Genomic DNA, 18,542 nt, shown 5'->3' on the forward strand with positions numbered 1-18,542 from the left:
AACTTTACTTATAGCATAAAAACCGACACCTCAATCTACTCCCTCGTGGGGTCGAATGAAACAAAGTAGCCTATGTTTTTCCTGGGACTCAAACTGTAGTGGATACATGCTGATTTCCTCGACCGTCGATCACAACACGAACTACGCACATGCAAATTAAGTGGTACTTAACCGTATGTAAATCTGCTACCCTAGGCTAAGATAGACGTGTTCTAACCACTACGCTTCTCTCTCTCTCCGACTGACTTTTGGTTTTTTTTTTTTATGTTATAGGTTGGCGGACGAGCATATGGGCCACCAGATTGTAAGTGGTCACCATCACCCATAGACAATGACGCTGTGAGAAATATTAACTATTCCTTACATCGTCACTGCGCCACTAACCTTGGGAACTAAGATGTTATGTCCCTTGTGCCTGTAGTTACACTGGCTCACTCACCCTTCAAACCGGAACACAACAATACTGACTACTGTTATTTGGCGGTAGAATAACTGATGAGTGGGTGGTACCTACCCAGACGGGCTCGCACAAAGCCCTACCACCAAGTTGGTAAACCGATCTTAGCCTAGATTTGTTTGGCAATATAGCTAAGTATGTTGAACTATTGTATGGAACGTACTAGGCTGTCGTGTCAATCATCGGTTTCGAATACAATTTTACTTGCGTCATAATTACATCAAAAGTCATATGTATGAGTCCTATATTAAAGTCTATCAATAATTAAAAGGTTTAACATTGACAAAGAAATATATACCTTATTACAAATCAAATCAAAATAAACTTTATTCAAGTAGGCTTTTACAAGCACTTTTCAATCGTCATTTTACAATTAAGTGAAGCTACCACAAAGCAAACAGTATTGTTATTAACCGTCGAAAAGATTATAAGTGTTTCTTAATATTATATCGATAATTACATACAGTTGTAATTATATGTAAACTAAAAATATATTAAGAAAGGTCAAGTTATACGTAATAAAACAAAATAACTTATCGATTTTTTTATTTATCAAATATATTTCTATCTTACTCTAAAATAGTATCTTTAAAGATTACAAATGTAATTCTTCTATATTAATTTATTTATTTACGATAGCGCTACCCTCCATGTACCACTAATGTGAGTGCATTAGTGTGAGTGAGCGATGCGCGCGCTTCGAAGATGTGTGCGTGAGTAAGGACAGCAGAAAACGTACAATATACATATGTAAATTATGTTAATTATCATTAAATGTGGAGGGTACGCGTCTTCGTAGGGGTATAGATGTTTACATACCTGATGATGATACTATTTGTGTTTTTGTATGTCCCTGAATAGTTTTAATAAGACCCGACAGATGGCGCTACGATCGGGTTATAGATTTTTTTTTTCACCGTAAATCGTTCTCATAGTTAAATCTTATTTAAGGTGTACAGAGTCGGGCCGCATTGCGTTATATATATAAACAAAAGAAAGACAAATTATTTGTGACGTAATACAAAGATCATTTTCCAATTTTAATAAAAAACTGAAATAAACATAAATGCTTGGCTTTGTGTCAGATAATTATAGATTATTGAAACATATCGGTTTAAATATATAATGAGTAATTTCGTCAACGTTGTCATCAGTCAGGATGGCCGAGCGGTCTAAGGCGCCAGACTCAAGGTTTCCTTGCCCGCCAAGCGGGTGTGAGCTGTTCTGGTCCTCTATGAGGGCGTGGGTTCGAATCCCACTTCTGACAAATATTTTTTTTATTTTCAAATCTTTTTTGCTGGATTTGCGTTAAAAAGTATAAAAATATTATAGTTAAAATATTTTGTTTGCAAAGTCCATTTTTTTTTTAGTTAAAAAATATTTCCTTGTTGATAGAGTACCACAGATTACATCACCTCATATCACATCACCATACTCCTCATCATATACTTTACCGTTTTCTCTTCATAATATATTCTACCACCAAGCCAAAATATTATTATATTGTATTATTTGTTCTACAGGTGCACAGGTTATAATACCATCTCAGTTACAAAAGTCAGTGGTCCATTGATACATAACCAATAACTAAGCCCACTAACCTTTAAGTTCCTTAACCTTCCAACAACCTTTCCAGAACTTTCTTAAACAACAACAAGAGTTGTTGTGGGACATACGGTTTATACGAAGTTGCTTTTATAACATACCTATTATAATGTTAATTTTCTGTATTAAATAGCAGACGCAATGATAAATTAACAATGTTTAAGAATAATTAAATGACCGGAAATAAAATTGCTATCCATGTAATTCCCATGTGTAAAAATAAGTTAAAATATTATCCGAGATAACCCGATGGTTGGTCAGCACCACTAAGTTTTCACGAGCTTAATTTATGTTTATAAATCATTTCGGACACAGCAGTGAAAGAAAACATCGCGAGGAAACCTCCACGTGTCTTAATAAAATTCCGCAGACATTTTTAACTTTGCCGTCTCATAAATTCAAATCGTTTATAAAAAATACATTGGTAAAAAAGGCGTGTTATTCGATACAAGATTTTGTAGATGATAAAAAGGCGTGGAATTAATACCTGTTGAATTCCAGATATAATAATTTAAATAATTGTATTAACTAACATGACTGTATTTTTTAAAATGTTGATAAAGAGTAACTACTGAGTTTCTTGCCGGTTCTTCTCGGTAGAATCTACTTTCCGAACCGGTGGTAGCTTCACTTAATTGTTAAATGACGATTCAAAAGTGCTTGTAAAAGCCCACTTGAATAAAGCTTATTTTGATTTTATTTGTTCTTATTTCAACGAAATTTTTTCTCATATGAATCCACCAACTCGCAATTTAGCAGCGTGGTGAAATACTCTCCTAACCTTCTCCTTAAAAGGAGAGGAGGCATTAACCCGGCAGTGGGAACTTAACAGGCATGTAATAAAAACAGATTGAGTAAAGGGCGTAACGATTATTAATTATTAATTACGAAAGAACTTTGATGCATAAATATCTGAAAACTCAGCAAGATTTAATGTACCTAAATAGATAAAACTTGCACGACGTTGTATTAGGAAAAATCAGGCCCTACCGGTATGAACATAATATTTATAAATGATACTTTTATAAAAACTAATTAATAAACGTCAAAAATATTATAAGATAACGATTTAAATCCACTCGTGAGTAAGACCATCTTACCTTAGCAGGTTTTGGCGCACCGCTTTATAAAAACTGTTGTAATATTTAAATTTCGTACATTCCATTCCATTTGACATGCGATATCTGTCATGTCAAGTTATTTTCTTATTTTTAATCTGTGAACATTACTAGCCGATGTATGTATATGTTCTTTATAACATTATAAAGTCTTAACTATTTTACTTGTTTCCATTATAAATTATCAAAGAATACAGCACTGGCTTTCTATTCTCTCTCCATCAAATCTTAAGTTTAGGTTTCACTGCAGAACATAGTGGTAGATTTGTAAGTTTCATCATAGACTCTATATATAGGATCTAAACGTAACACCTAGAGTATAAGAAGTATTGTTATTAATTTTAAATCGACTTAATCACTTGATTTATGACTTATAAAATAAACAAGATTAAAAAAAAATACACCACTGGCTATAATTGTCAAACGGTTAGCATTCTCTCTCCACAAAAATTCTAAGCTTCATAAGATGTAATGGAAGGTGAAACGTGTTTTGACCCCATGTTTAAATTTCCAAATGCATGCACTGCCCCTAACTCTTCTCGACCTTACTGAAAGCCCTAGAGTACCGATGTCACAAAATCCATTTAACTTTCTAATTAACAAATTTTACATTTTCACCGACCACTATTTACCACGAAGCGAAACGGAACGTATTATATAGGGGGTCCCAAAGGCCTTGGCGTCACAAAAACGCTCCTCGTTTGATGCCTTTAAGCTTACATATTGTATAAATATATTATATTTGATTGATATATATATGTGGTCCTTCTTTTGCATCGTTATTATCTAATTGGTAACACATGGTACATAGTCTACTAAATACTTAAATATTTATAGATTTAAGATAATGCTTTAACTTTTCAATTTACTTATAGTTTATTTATTAATTCTTTATGCTTCTAAGGTGTGAACTATACAAATAAATAACTCAGTAAGTACATAAGAGTAATAGTAAAGTTTTTTTTTTAAATAATTCGACAAATCGTTTTTTTGGATTTTTTCTTCTCTTGCATACTTATACATAGAAAAAAAAAAATATTCCGATTACTAAACACAATAAGTTTAATTTTTTAGATAAAAAAAAAATATCTGTCAGAAGTGGGATTCGAACCCACATCCTCAGAGAGGACCAGAATAGCTCACACCCGCTTAGCGGGCAAGGATACCTTGAGTCTGGCGCCTTAGACCGCTCGGCCATCCTGACTGATGACTACTATTGCAAAATTATCAGTAACTAAATAAATTATATATAGAATTAAAAGCATAAGTGCATTGAGGACACAATACTTACTATCGTCTTTATTACGTCCAGCTTAAGCACTAGAATGCAAGTTTCACTCTGCCTTTAATACAGCATTACATCAATTCAACAAAACCAGGACAGATATAAATCACACCTGTAGAACTTGTGTAGAAATCTTTAATCTTGTTTATTACATATTATTATATAAATATTAGCAATGTAAAAATTTATGAGTACGGTCGCCTACGGTAACTGTTCTAATTTTAAACGAAATTACTTATTTACAGAAATATTCAACAATAACATTTAAAAGGGTATCCTTTTTAGTATAAGTGAAATTAAACAGAAGTACGAGAGTGCTCATATAAAATAAATATGGAGTTTGGAATGAAAAGGAAAATATAAATAGGAAAATGTATTAGTGTGTACGAATGTGTATGTGTGCGTAACGTGCGTGAATGATGGATTCAATAAAGATTCCATTCACGCTTGATATTCTAAATTCAAAAAAATTCAAATCCTGAAAATCAAATACCATCGATTCTTCTCTCCGAGCATAGACCATACCAATTTTATCTAACTACACCAAAAATTCGTCAATCAGCGCTTGACCGGCAGACCGTTGACAAATTAATGTAATAAAAATTGATAGAAACGCTATTTTCATTTTTCAGTATGAACGTATTTTAAACTTTGAAATAGTGTTGTTGGAAATGCATCAACTATATAAACCTTTATTAAAATATTTTTAGTAGAAAAATATTTGCCATTTATGTTTCATATGAAATTTAACATATTATATCAGCTTAACACATCTAAAATAAAAGGTAGAAGAAATTATTCCATGATAAACAAACTATTTTCTTAAAATACATTAAAAAAAACTACCTCTAACCATCTAAAGCAAATCATTTCATCATCATCAACATTTAAATAAATGTTCCTTCTCAACATTTTCTGGGACAGTCGAGATTCGTATCGTTATAATTTCAAGATCTTACATTTATTTTACCTTCCAAAACATAATGTTATGAATTCTAATCCTAGAATAAAGAAAAATGTTCAGACAAGCACCTCCGTTTCATGTGCATAATTTGTCTTTATAATTCTTCTCGTGCTCAGCGGTGAAGGAAAACATCGTGAAGAAACCTGCATGTGACAAATTTCATAGAAATTCTACCACATGTGTATTCCACCAACCCGCATTGGAACAGCGTGGTGGAATATGTCCCAAACCTTCTCCTCAAAGGGAGAGGAGGCCTTATACCAGCAGTGGGAATTTACAACATTTGCTGTCGTTGTTGTTGTTCAGATAACTTGTATGAAATATTTTTGTTTTAGGTTATTCCGTAAATAAAAAAAAGTCTAATAATAACATGAATTTGGATGTACATTATTTATAATACTTAACGGTATCTGAAAGACTTAAACAGCAGAAATATATTTACTACTTAATAAAGACGTCTTCACGGTGCCCGTTTGGTAAGGTACCAATCAGCATTTGTTACACGGAAATGACGTACGTAGTGTTTAATTTCAGCAACCACAATCCACCACCACCACAGATAACACAAGTGTAATGGTTTGTCACGATTAAGTACATTCGTAATGTAAACTCATCAACATCGTGCCCTTATCCCAATTTACTTGGGGTCGGCGCAGCATGTCTTCTTCCTTCACACTTCCCTATCTCACAAATTCGTAAAGTTAACTGTACTAGAGAAAAATACCTGTCGCTATCGTGACTTTAATGTATTAATTTTACTACTTATAAAATAAAAGAAATAACACTTGTAGACGAAAATGTCGAATTCCGTGCTGTTTTCCTAATATTTTTACTCAGGAAAAAAATATGATAATTAGATATGACAAACATTTCACTTTCAAGGTCAAATCTGGAAATAAAACTTTGTCCGCGTTTATTGTAATAACATTAATCTCAGAGGGAATGTATCCAATAAAAGTTTTCGGTCATAAGAAGAGCTTTGGGCTTTTCGGATTGACGTCCCACTTTCTTAAGAACGGTGAAAACGAAATCATAATAGATTCTAAAAAAGGAAATACTATGAATGTAATGAGGTTAGATAAAAAAGGTTGTATATTTTTATCAATTATAATAAATAAGCTCTACTACTTTTTGATCTCATACCTAAAATAAGTGAACCAATATAATCACAGCATTAAAATATCAGATCACTAAACTAATGTTGGATCGGCTTAGTCATATGATATCTTCCACAAAATTATATGAATAACTAATTTCGACTAACGCGTCACACTTGCATGGTAATATTCGACGTGTAGTTCTCACTTCAACACCACATCATATAGGCGTAACATTCAATAGTAATACTTGTAATAATTTAATGGAGGAGGCACAAATATATACTAAATATTTCCTTAAAGGTTAAGTAGAGTAACAGCGTGGTAATGTCCCACTGTCTGACTAAGGCCTCCTATGGTGAATACGTATGAGAATTTTATTTTATTTAAATTAGACACATGCAGGTTTCCTCAAGATTTTTTAAGTTGGGACAATTTCATTGAATAAGGTCAAACCCTTGAGTAAAACTTTTGTAAAAATAGTTAATAGCTTTTCCTGTCACGACAATCTCAGAACATAATTGGCAACTGTTATCCAGATGGCATTGTCGGACTCGCGCCTCAGATAGCACATCCTCCGGTGTTGGTCCTGCATCTGATCCCGTTGAGATTGCCTTCTCGTTAGACTATGAAAGTGCATAAAGATACTCTAGTTTTATCACATTCAGTTTGTCTTCATCCCTCCTTTGTTTCAAGCATATACTAAGCGTTTGGCTAGTCTCCATTAAGAATAGCCGCCATGGCCAAATCGATCAGTACATCATCAAATATGCTAATAAAGATTACTTAGTAACTAAAACGATATTCATCACCTCTACTTTATACTATTTTAGATCTTAATCTGTAATGAATTAGGACTATAATGTTGTAATTTGTTGAGCCAATATATTTCGTTTAGTTTGTAATTACTGAGTAGTCACAGTAGAGTTTCACTAACTATTAAACTGTTGGTCTTGGCACTTAGCATATTGCATAATTTATAATATACAGTATAAAAGTTACTTTAATTGTATAGAATATAAATTCTCAAAACCATAATTATATTCTTAAACAATTTTTTTTATAGATACTAGTTATTTCGCAATAGTTGTCATCAGTCAGGATGGCCGAGCGGTCTAAGGCGCCAGACTCAAGGTTTCCTTGCCCGCTTAGCGGGTGTGAGCTGTTCTGGTCCTCTCTGAGGGCGTGGGTTCGAATCCCACTTCTGACAAAACTTTTTTAAATAATTTCTAGCGTTATATTATTGGTAAATACTTCGTAAACAATTGTAGCTAATTATTTTGAACTGAAATTAATTATTAAAGGTAAATATTATTCAATTTAATTAATTTTGAAGGGATATCGAAACTAAAAAACTAAAATGCATTTTACATTATAAACTGCATTGTACGTTTTGTATTAGGTAAGTTTATTTTGCATAGACTATCTATTCCAGAGCGTAAAAATAATGGAGCAGGTAATTTTAATTAAGCTATTAGCACGATTTCTAGGTACTACAACTAGGTAGCTGAAATACTTCCTAGATAGTTTAAATACTTCTGCATCTAACATATTTTCCATTTTACTTTTGTTATTCATTTAAATAGTTTTAAGGTACAGTGAATCGAACTAATTGGTTTTAATCTTTTTATATTTATTATCAACACGTTTTCTCATTTGCAATTCCTGGAATAAAATTGTATACAAATAAATATCTTAATCTGATAATCATTTCATTAAAATTTTTAACTTAAGTGTAATACTATTATGTTATTTAAATTGCATAAAAGGAAACAAAAGCTTCATAAAAAGTATAACACCTCGCCTCATTGCCTCCACTGGTGACAGGAGGGCTGGTTCGTTTTTTGCCCAGAGGATCGGAATTGCGATTCATTGGGGAAATGCTGCTAGCATTCTTGCCACCATTCCACGCGGTCAAAATTTATACAGTAACTAGTTTTAGTTCATATTTGTATATATATATTTAAGCATTTAATGTTGTTAATTCTTATGTTAATAAAATTATATATAATAAGGATAATACAAATAAAATAGTGATACAAGTGTTTATACTTTCGTATCTCGAATGAAATGCCAAGCGTTGCAGTGCTTCTGCTTGTGCGTCCGGTCGCATCGGGCTTACCATCCCATCCTATGTGTAATGGAATAGAGAGTACACTTGAATTAGCGTTGGTCTTGTTAGTATACACCAAGTATATAAGACCGTGCAAAGTTGTGAAATCTAGTGCGAATATTTATTTATTATCTATGTTAAGCCGTTAAATTGAAATACATATTTTCGTAAAGACATTTTGTTTAAAAACCATTTTTTGAATCACGCTAACAAAATAAACTTTATTCAAGTAGGCTTTTACAAGCACTTTTGAATCGTAATTTATCAATTATGTGAAGCTACCCCCGGTTCGGAAAGTAGATTCTACCGAGAAGAACCGGCAAGAAATTCAGTAGTTACACTTTTTCAACATTTAAAAAATACAGTCACATTAGTTATATACAATTTCATATGTATGTAATATATCCTGCCTGGAAGTCAACAGGTATTACCTCTTTTTTATCATCTATGAAATCTCGTATCAAATAATATGCCTTTTTTACCAATATATTTTTTGCAAATGATTTGAACTTACGCAGCGGCAAAGTTTAAATGTTCGCGGAACGTTTGGTTGACCTTGAAATAAATTAAGATCCACTTTGAAAAGATAGAATTGCCATTTTGGCTCGTTTTGTTTTATCGCGTAACCGTAAAAATGTCAAACGAAACTACGGTTGAAAACAAAGTGTTTTTTTGGATCACGTTACCCTGTACCTATATAAAGTACACGTGTATCAGTAATCCAGTACACCACAATATCTCTGTTATAGCAATTTATTTTACGAAGACGTCTAATCTCCACGAAAATAAACAAGGAAACACAACCAATCACCATCCAACTGAGATTAAGAGCTTATGTTTTGTGGATTTATTTATCCTACGGATTAAGTATACCGTCTCCTTTTTTAAAACATTTACACTTCATGATGTATTTTTGACTTGCGCCGTATGTGACAAAGGTAATCTGGACTCAGTAAACTCAATGAGATACTTTATCGAAATCGAATGTGTTCTTTAATAAAGATGTAATATATGATTAGTAAACTGACTGACTGAACTAAAAGTCAGTGTAGGTAAGGGCCTCGAGGATTACGTCCTTACTTGTTCTTCTCTACTCGGGTAGTCGCGGATACCACCGCAATTATATTTACTTGGGCTAGGGTCAGCCCTGATCCGATACGTCTCCACTTGACTCACTGGACTTCACCTTCAGGATGACACAGGTACTTACCGGGAACGGATGCTTTGGTAAGAGGCTGCACGGAATAGCGCGGCGGGAAGTGTCACCCCCTGCGATGAGTGTGGTGCGCCAGTAGACAGGGCGCAGCACACTCTAAGTGAGTGTGCCGTGTGTGGGCCCCAGATGCACTCCTTGGCGGTGTCTGTGGGCGGAGACCTCTCACTGTCGAACATCGTCAACGAAATGCTCGGCACTGAGATGTGCTGGTCGGAGATGCGCTCCTTCTGCGAAGACGTGATAACACGGAAGGAAGCCGCGGAGTGGGAGAGGGAAGAGGATGCCGCTACAAACCCGCTCCGCCGAAAACGACCGGGGAGGAGAAAGAAGCGCTACGAGCCCTTGCCTTAATTGACGCCGCAGGGACCAGCGGGGTCTCAGTACCCCGGGAATGCCCCCTAGGTGTTGAACGCCCGCACAGGTGGACCGAATGTCAGGGCGTCACGGTAGTGATCTCGTGGCGCAAACCGAAAAGACTGAGAGGGTTTTTTAGTGGGTAAACCCGGTGGACCTGGGTGCACTCGGCTTCCAGGGCACTGGAGAGTAGAAACCATTTTCCATCACGTGGGGTAAGCGCGTAACGTATTTTTCCACTGAGAAAAAAAGGATCAGACTTGATTCAGCTATATTTAGTAAGTAATACCCTTTTTTCTGGTATAAGTTACTCTCCAAAATTCTTTTTCCTTTACAAATCGCCATTGTGCTTATTGAATGTATGTACTCCTTAAACAAATAGTAATTTTTCCATAATGAGAAAAACTCTTATTCGAATAAACATTGCTTTCATTTAGTTTCTTATCATTTTACCGTTACTTACTGTTGTTTGTATATTAATTGAAAGGATTACTTATATATCTCAATATCAAAATAAGAACTGCTTGTTCCAACCCCAGCAAGTACTATCTAGTTTTTATATTAAGTAACTCATCTTATCCTAAGCGGTGAAAGGGAAATATCGTGTGCACGTGCATCTTTTGGATGAAAATTTGTCTTGATAATTAACTGCATGTTACTCTTAAAAAAAATTAGGATCGAAAAAATATAAAATGCCGTATCCAGCTTTACAAACATTCGACTTCTCGGTGTAGTTTCGACATGGCGCAAGTGTGACATAGATACGTCAGGTGTGGCCTGTCCGGACTCCGCCGACCGTGTAATTCTATGTGAAGGGATATCAGCAAGCCTTTGCAAGTGGCAAATATATTCATAGGTGTTGTTCGGAAAACGAAATTTATGTAAAGGTTTTGGTTTAACGAATATATTTGTACGTTGGAAATGATGAATGTTTTAATGTCGTTTGCTTTTTTTAGATCTGTTATAAAACATCCTAAGTAATTCCTCTTTAGATGACGTAATAATGGTTATTTATTATACTGCCTGATTTTATTACCTACAAGAAAAGTATAATTTAATAATATAAGAGTTAATAACATTAAATGCTTAAATATATAAATCTAAATCTTGACCGCGTGGAATGGTGGCAAGAATACTAGCAGCATTTCCCCGTTGCATCGCAATTCCGATCCTCTGGGCAAAAAACGAACCAGCCCTCCACACAACTGAACTCCTGTCACTAGTGGAGGCAATGAGGCGAGGTGTTATACTTTTGGTGAAGTGAAGTGAGTGCTTTTTGCACCACTATTCCAAGGGCCAAGCGTTTCGACAGTAAATGGAACAAAAAAGTAATTTGATATTATAATACTCGAATATTAAGTTCTTTTTTTTTTTGGCTTCAGCTTTTTCCGCAGCGGCACCGGCTCTTAACATTGTTTCTCGGATATGAGATGGGGCCAACGTGTTAACGCATGTAGCTTCCCACACAAGGGCCCGTTCTCGTTTCCAGGAAACCAATGTTAATCCATACCTACTATAACATACGGTACCGAAACGTAGATGGGAATTAAAATTATTTTAAAGAATTATGACTGCAATATATTTGGTGAAGAACTGGATAGCTTGCAAAATTAACAGACTATTGTGGCACTGATGCTCAATGAGAGATCACGTGAGTTGAAGACGATCATTGAAGCAGAGAAATCTTAGGATGTAGATTGCAATTAAATAAACCAATCGCTCTATTCCAAGTTTCCTCTCTACTCCAGGTGGACCAATGATTAGTTTGTCTCCGCAAAGTCAATAAATCTTTCTTGGTACAAGGTGTCCGTTTCTATAATAAAATTCCGCAGACATTTTTAACTTTGCCGTTTCGTAAATTCAAATCGTTTATAAAAAATACATTGGTAAAAAAGGCATATTATTCGATACAAGATTTTGTAGATGATAAAAAAAGCTTGGAATTAATACCTGTTTACTTCCAGGCAAGATACATTACATACATATATAATTGTATTTAACTAATATTGTATTTTTTACGTGTTGAAAAAGAGTGACTACTGAGTTGCCGGTTCTTCTCGGTAGAATCTACTTTCCGAACTGGTGGTAGCTTCACTTAATTGTTAAATGACGAATCAAAAGTGCTTGTAAAAGCCCACTGACATAAAGTTTATTTTGATTTTGATTTTTGAGAAGAGATGGCAAAATGTCATTGAATGCCGAAATTAGACAAATAAAAACGCTATCGCATGTTGGTGAAAGACTGTATCTTGGAGAAGACTATGATAAGCTATTTACTATATTATAGCTGAATTAGCTTATTAATTATGATATATTATAGCATTTATAAGTGCAACAATAGTATTGTGTTCAGAACACTTCCTCAATTATAGCTAGATTAATTGTTTATTAAAACAAAGATATGTATTATTTTTAATTTTGTATAGAAGCAAAAGACAAGAAGCAAAGATATGTATAATATTATATTACAAAGAAGTGAATCGAAATTTATTTATTACTAATCTTATGAAAGAGATTGAATTCAGCTAAATTTTCTTTGGTAGGGACGTAAAAGGGATAAAAACACAATGAAAAAAGTTTACAAGTTTGAAAGACGCATCATTATTCAAATAACTTTTTCGTGAAGTGCGTAAAACGTGACTTTGATAGGAATATTGAGATAGGAACCACACTCGTTCGAGTTTCGAAATAGAAATGTATGAGCCACGAATATCCCACTGTTGGGCTCAGGTCTTGCTTGCTGTGTTGATAGTTTTATGTTTATTCCACCATGCTGATTCGATACTTGTTGGTGGACACATGTTTGATAAAATTATCCAAAACGTGCAAGAGAGCTGCGGTCGTCGCTACTTACCATCAGCCTACCTATCTATAACACTGTTAAATAAATATAAATAAGCTTTAAATATACTATAGATTACATTCAAAATATATATGTGATATGATAACACTATATATAACAAAATCGAACTAATATAGAAACATGATCAAACGACTCATCAAAAGTTAAACTAAACTAACTATTTGTCTCAACAAATTCAAAGTCAACGTATTCTAATAATATAATAGTAGATATAAATAAGATAAAAGCAATTTAATTTTAAATTGTTCCAAAAATAGACCAATTAATGATAAAATAATTTAACACCTTTCAAAAGTTTTGCAGCGGATTTTGTTCGTGAAAAGTTTTAGAAACTTCATCTAACAATATTACAATGTTCAAAAACCTTCACGAACAGACGAGAATATTCTAGAAAATGCGATCTGTTGAGTTATAATCACTATTTATAGGATACAATTAAATTCCGTGATTATAATGATTCATTTCGATAGCCTATAAAACATTGATGGTACACAGCAATAATGTTTTAGTAAATAGATATGTTATTAACGCGCAAAAAGTGAAGACTAGAAAACGTCCTAATTGGGACGTTTGCCTTTAGTCGTTTTACGTAAATACGTTATAATACATCATAATTACGTAGTAATACGTTTTGCGTAATTAAAACATCTAGTTATCCCTTTTACTTATTGTTTTTATCAAGCTATCCTTTTTACTTTTAACGAAATGTAAAAATAAACTAAAATAAACGGTCCCCGGCGCGGCACACTTTTTTCTGTTGTTCAGTATGGATATAACATATCTGTTACCTACCTATCTTTAGATAAGTACATAATTGACTCAATCAGATGAAAGATGCGTCATGTACATATATATGCAAAAATGATCACTACTTTACATTCTTCCTTAAGGTTTACCTCTTATTTATAGCAAATTTTCATAAAATTCGTTTCAGTACTTTAACCGTAAAGGCGTATCAGACAGACGACTTACATTGGCCTTAGTATAGAACTTAAATTACTAAAAAAATATAAAAACTGCACTCGGTTTTATTTATAAATCATAAAAAATCATAGAAGTGGTAAATTTAGATTCGCTGTAGAATATTTTCTCTTTGAAAACAATTGCGTTGAATAATCTCATTTATATTTTTACCCATACATTCTTTATTACAAAAACATATTGAAGTTACACAACATAAAATAGACTTGAGAGATACAAATATCTGTATTTCAAAAACGTATGCACATATACGAGGAAATCTTTAGATCGTCCCTTGGGATACGACAATAAAAAGGGTTCCAATAGACATATTTCACAGTTCGTTTAGAAAGTTTGAGAATGGAAAGATATTACAGTATCTCACGGTTACTTGGAATAAACCAGTTGTTACTTTTTATATTTATTAATTCACACACTATTGGAAAGGAGATCTTGAGAAGATATATAGAGATTTTTTTATCGTAAAAGAAGTATTCAGTTGAAAGGTTTGTGTGATACTAGCGACCCGTCCCGGCGTCGCATAAGTGCAGTGCTATATATATAATAAAATTGGAGTGCCTGTTTGTAATATCAAAATAGCCCTTTTTTACTCATGCTATGTATGTACTACACATACACCAAAATATCATTTTTTACAATTTTTTCGGTCTGTCTGTTTGTTGGCTAATCTCTGGAACGGCTGAACGTTGGCTGGATTTTGGCGGGACTTTCACTAGCAGATAACTGATATAATAGGGAGTAACTTAGGCTACAATAATAATTCTTTTGTTATATTCAAAGGGGTATAAGTTTTATAAGGTCGCGGGCACAGCTAGTACTATATCTAACATATTTATTAATCTAAAATAAATAGTTTCGTTTATAATAATTAAATGTAATAATAATATGATATAATTTATTATGTAATCCTAAGGCATAGAATCATGTTAGTGGCAAGGGTTACTCGCTAACACGTTGTACGAGTCAGGTAGAATTATTGACTACCTGGTCAAGCAATTCAACTTGACATGCACCTACTTAATTCACTAACTATCAAGTGGACCAATCGTCAGACAGCCTACCTAATTATAAAATGCAAAAACCACGTGTTTACTAGATATTACTAGGTACTTTATTTAAAAGAAAATAACGGTTTTTTTTTGTTTTTTACATTTGCAAGTACAGATATAAAACAAGGCTTAACCGAGAACAACAGAGCTTATAATTAAAGAAACGATTTGTGATTTTGACTATAAAAACATAACATTTAAAGGATAATCTAATCAAAATCGCGTATCACCGTAAGTCAGTTTTAATACGCACTTTCGTCCAGAATAGCACAAGAGGTAACATACGCTTAATCTTACTACTGATTACTACAAAAGAAATGCTGATGGCAAGGGACTTAGTGATTCCCCTACACCGATATCAACCTCGCCCCCTTTAATAAAACCCACAGATGCACAATAACAGCGTCCCTTCATTAAATCACGAATGCGTAATACGCCATGTAATTGTATGATTCACTTTTGAGGGGTTGAAAATTAAATCTGCGACAAATGGCGGAGAATTTGGACATGAGGGTGTATCTGTTTACATTTTTGAACAGACATAAAACCTACTTTTTATATATACTAGCGACCCGCCCTGGGTTCGCATGTATAATCGCAAATATAATTTGTGTTTATAGCACTCCGGAATGTAGCTTTTTACCTGAGAAATTTCTTTAAGAAGGAGATTATTCATTTACGAGATTACCTTAAACACCAACAAACAAATTTTACCACATCAAGAAAAGATAAATGGATCATGGTGTGTCTAGGATCATTATTTTTAAATTAATTAAAAAATAGTTATACACAGAACAATGTAACTCTGGCGTTTTAACTAATTAACTGTCATTATAAAACCATGAATACCTTCTCTTAAATTACTACAAGTCTTTGGCACAAAACAAAAAAAATAATTAATAAACACATATTTCACACATTCATAATCATGTGTGTTATGTTTATTTGTGTGTGTCTGTCCTATTTTATTTTATTCTAAGATTGTTGCGGGTTTACAATTTTATTAAGTTGTCTAAAAGAAGCAAAGTGATTGTTTCTTTTGGACAACCTGTTTAAAACTTAATAAAACTTCTTTAATAAAAAAGTTAGATAGGTATCTTCATAGTATTAGAAATTAAATTAATTGTCAACTCGAGGCATGATTGTTTCGTTGTGCCTTTGCTTACTAATTACATGGTCAAGTGGCTTTCATAAAGCATATCGGTTTAGATAAAACAAATATATTTAGTTTTAGCTTATTGATTAAAAGTAAATTATCCTCCAGCCAAGCTGTTATGCACTTATGTATTGCACATTCTCCTTATGAAATATAACAATGTAATATATGTACAATTGCATATCTTCACCACATAGTATAACGTAGATCATTAATATATCTGAGAAACATTGTGGGTCCAATCGTACTTCCCTGAGGTACCCCATATGAGATAAAATCCATGTCGTTAACATTATTTATGACACGGACATACCGTTTTCGTTTAATTAAATAACTTTCAAACAGCATTCGTCCTCTACTTTCAAGCTGCGTAAGTAAAATAGGAATCGTAACAGTATCAAACGCTTTTTGCAGATCTAGGAATATAGCAAGAAATTTGCGACCTTCGTCAAAATAGTTATTTACTTGAGTTTAATGTTTTAACACAGCAATCTCTCAGCTTTGAAACTGTATTGGTTTATGTAATATTTCTTTTGAAATATTGGGTAGTAGATAATTTAATTTGTAAAATTGGTCTGTCATCTCTGAAAACAACTTTTTACCGGGACACAGTTTTTTTTTAGTTAAAATCTCCTAAACATATATGTCAACTGACGTTTGTTATAAATTATTGTTCGAATGGCTTCACTTGAAATTGTTGTTAAATAAATAAATGGCTTATTTCGTTAAGTCATTTTAAATTTGAGTAATTTTAGAAACCGTTATAATATACCAGGACATCATATATTATTACATGTATTTTATCCCATCCCTTTTTCTATAACTCGCCGCTAGGTGGCGTTCTTACACGTTAACTTTTAAAGAAACGTACTTAGGTTTGTCGTTTTGCCGATTTTTGCGGAGATTGAGCCAGTATAACTACAAGCAAAATGATAACGTCTTAGTTTCCAAGGTTGTTTGCGTATTGGTGATATAGGAAATGGGATTATTACTGGCATTCCGCAGTTCTAAATCCCTTGCTAAGAAAACACTTCAAAGTATCGATCTTTCTCCTGAATTTCATCTGCATCGGATCTCCATCTTAACTTATTTGCACGTATACCTGTTTTTGCACTATAATGTTTATTGTGAATTTGGTTGTTATCATTGGATCACGACCGAACCAGAACACAAACATTGAAGAAGGATATACCTATAAACTTGAAGACTTGATATTTAAAGGCAATAAAGTATATTTGTCTTGTTTGCCATCAAGATATATTCTGAATTTGGTAGATTTCACATCGAGATAGACTAGAGATTACTTTTATGCTACTCTACACTATACTACATTGGAATAGTATATAAATTCTTCTCCTACAAAATTGTACATCCATAAATGTGGACGATGCCGTAGTCGGAATTAGTAACTAATATATAAAAAAAATAGCATAACTTCAAACGATTCTAATAGGACCGTGTATAGCTTTACGGCATAAATTACTTTGGCCTTTTAAATTAATAGCTTGGAATATTAGTGAGTGAATCGGCTGCGTAACCTCAACAATTAGCCGGGGCTCTTACTGAACACTACATTACACAGAATTTACTGTTTTCTTAAGCTTAGAACACACTAGTCACTAGGTAACTAATTACATATATTTCAATGAATATTTGGTTTGTTCTTAGAAAGGTTTTGTAGCTTACAATAACTCCCTATACGCTAATTGACTTAATATAATAAATAATAATAAATAAATAAAATAATTTATTTCATCAGTCAGAAAATACTTCACAAAGGTTGACTTCTCCGTTTGAATGCAGTATGTTCCCGCGCCAGGCGAAAATAGAAATGATAATATTTTTGGGGACCTCCGTGGTCTAGTAGTGTGTATACCGGATTCCCGGCCGAGTAAGGTAATGTATGTAATTTTTTTGTCCAATATTTATTTACTTATTTCCAATATTTATAAACAGTACTATTATTTCTTAACATCTTTTTGTCCAGTAGTTACCAGTCTTCCAAGCTATCAAAGTTAAGTGACTAAACGTTACTAAAACATAATCAATAGTAAATGTATTATACAATAAAATAGTAAATGTATTATACGACAAAATATAATATGTTTGTAATATGGTATTATACGACGAAATATAATATGTTTGCAATGTGCACGTTGCCTTATACAAAACGCGCTCGTGTGTCTGTTATCGCGGTTCACACTTGGCGACGCACACTTGCTCGAACGCGCGAGTATGCGAATTAAAGTGCAAAGCCGTATATTTTAAATAAAAGCTGACTCCA

The 18,542-nt window shown here is 33.4% G+C and overlaps 3 non-coding genes across 3 annotated transcripts; 2 read left to right on the top strand and 1 right to left on the bottom strand.

Annotated features, from left to right (window-relative positions):
• The first annotated feature begins 1,610 nt into the window (after positions 1-1,610).
• Positions 1,611-1,724, top strand: Trnal-caa. Its single transcript has 2 exons — positions 1,611-1,648; positions 1,680-1,724. It is a non-coding gene; the product is annotated as a tRNA-Leu (tRNA).
• Positions 1,725-4,270: 2,546 nt separating this feature from the next.
• Trnal-caa lies at positions 4,271-4,384 on the bottom strand. Its single transcript has 2 exons — positions 4,347-4,384; positions 4,271-4,315 (listed from the first exon to the last, which is right to left on the bottom strand). It is a non-coding gene; the product is annotated as a tRNA-Leu (tRNA).
• A 3,238-nt stretch (positions 4,385-7,622) lies between these two features.
• Positions 7,623-7,736, top strand: Trnal-caa. Its single transcript has 2 exons — positions 7,623-7,660; positions 7,692-7,736. It is a non-coding gene; the product is annotated as a tRNA-Leu (tRNA).
• The last annotated feature ends 10,806 nt before the right edge of the window (positions 7,737-18,542 follow it).

The sequence above is a fragment of the Vanessa cardui genome, chromosome 22 (assembly GCF_905220365.1).
Source record: "Vanessa cardui chromosome 22, ilVanCard2.1, whole genome shotgun sequence".
Lineage (NCBI taxonomy): Eukaryota > Metazoa > Arthropoda > Insecta > Lepidoptera > Nymphalidae > Vanessa > Vanessa cardui.